A 1,905-nucleotide genomic window follows, 5' to 3' on the forward strand; every position below is an offset into this window, starting at 1 on the left:
AACCCCTTGATCAATTATCTTGGATTCTGAACCACATAGAGATATGGGTTTGTTTCGGATCAAAATCAATAGGATATATCGTATTATTCACATAGAGATATGGTTTAATCGATTTAGGATTGATGATAGCGTTCTTCATGCATCTAGGGTTAACTTGAATAGATCGAGAGATTGACGAGTTATTCTAGGTAGTGAGTTAGTAGACCGAGAGGTGAATTCTCTATTATCGTTGCTTGATGATTCCCGAATACAAGTCATAATCGTTATTCATGCATGCTTAGTAAATACCCATACACGCGAATACGATCCCGATACCCGTAGTCATCCTTGTTTGATAGGTTACTCGTTTTCATTGCTTTCTTATTTCGTTTTTCCATAGATTCTACATATTTCCACCATCACTTGCTTGCTTGCTTTGATCTCTTTTCGATTTAGATTTGGATTTAGCAACCGGTCCTTGTGTTCGACCCCGTGTTACGACGATCCGTATCCTTGCGGTGTGTTGTGAATCGGGTTATAGATTTTAGACTCGGTACACATGTATCAAGTTTTTGGCGCCGTTGCCGGGGACTGGTTAGCCTATTTCTAGGTCTTTATTGATTCTAGATCTTAGCTTGTTTTATTTTTCTTTTTCTTTTTGTTTTTCTTTCTTTGGTTTTTGCGGATTCACTTGGTTTCGAGTTCTTCTTTTTCTTTGCGATTTGCAGGGTTCTAGTGCATGACAAGGAGCTCTACTCGGAGAGAAGACCTAGTCTACGATCTAGAGATCGAGCGTACTTTAAGGGATATCCGAAATCAGCAAAGAAGAGAAGCGATGTCGAGGTCAAGCAGTTCGCACGACCATCAACAAGGGCATACCATTCAAAATGAGGAGCATCACGAGAATCAAGAGCACATGAATCCGCTCTACGATCAGCAGACTGAAGGCGAAGCTACCTACGTTGCAGAGGAGACTTTGGGTTCATATATTGCGCCGAAGCACACCCAACTCCTATCATGCATCAACCGACCGCCTATAGACAACTTCGAGCTACCACCGTAGTGCATTACGATGTTCAGTCAAGCGAGTTTCAGAGGGCGGCCCACAGAAGATCCCATTGCACACTTGACTCAATTCAAGATGTTCTGCAGATCAGTTAGGAAGGCACGAGGAATGACCATCGAGGACGTATACTTGGAGGCCTTTCCTTTTTCACTGATGGATTGGGCAAGAGATTGGCTCTACACCCTTGAGCCAAACTCGATTACGACATGGGAGGAGCTAGAGGAGCAATTCATGGCGAAATACTACTCCCCAGAGAAAACCCGAGCTGCACAAAGAGCCATACACAACTTCACTCAGGAGAGTGACGAGAGTCTATACGACGCATGGGAGAGGTTCAAAGGCTATCAACTCCTTTGTCCACACCACGGCATGGATAAGCGACTGTTGCTATCCACGTTCATCCACGGACTACGACATGATACCAGAGCTTGGATGGATGCAGCCTGTGGAGGGAGCGTTTATGAGATTCCCTTTGACACCCTAAAGATTCAGATTGCGAAGATGGCCAAGACTAGAGGGATGTCCAGAGATAGCAATACACGACCCATGGCTCGGATAGATACAGGAGAATCTGCAGTTTTGAAAGCTGTCATGTCTGAGCTAGCGGTTATCAAGCTCCATTTGGAAGGTAAGAGCAGTTCAAATCAGATACCACCAGAGATAGAGGAGGCAGTGGAGGACGTCAATTATGTTGAGAAAACTCATCTTGGTTTCTCCTACGGAAACTCGAGTGGAGCATTTAATGCACAACAACATGGCGTTCCCAGAATCCCTCAGAATCCCCCGAGCTTCACTCAGTCATGTTTTCAGGGGCAGAATCAGGGATATGCACAGCAGAATCCAGGATACAGGCAGCAGAG

This window comes from Tarenaya hassleriana, unplaced genomic scaffold (assembly GCF_000463585.1).
Source record: "Tarenaya hassleriana unplaced genomic scaffold, ASM46358v1 Cleome6, whole genome shotgun sequence".
NCBI classification, from domain to species: Eukaryota; Viridiplantae; Streptophyta; class Magnoliopsida; order Brassicales; family Cleomaceae; genus Tarenaya; species Tarenaya hassleriana.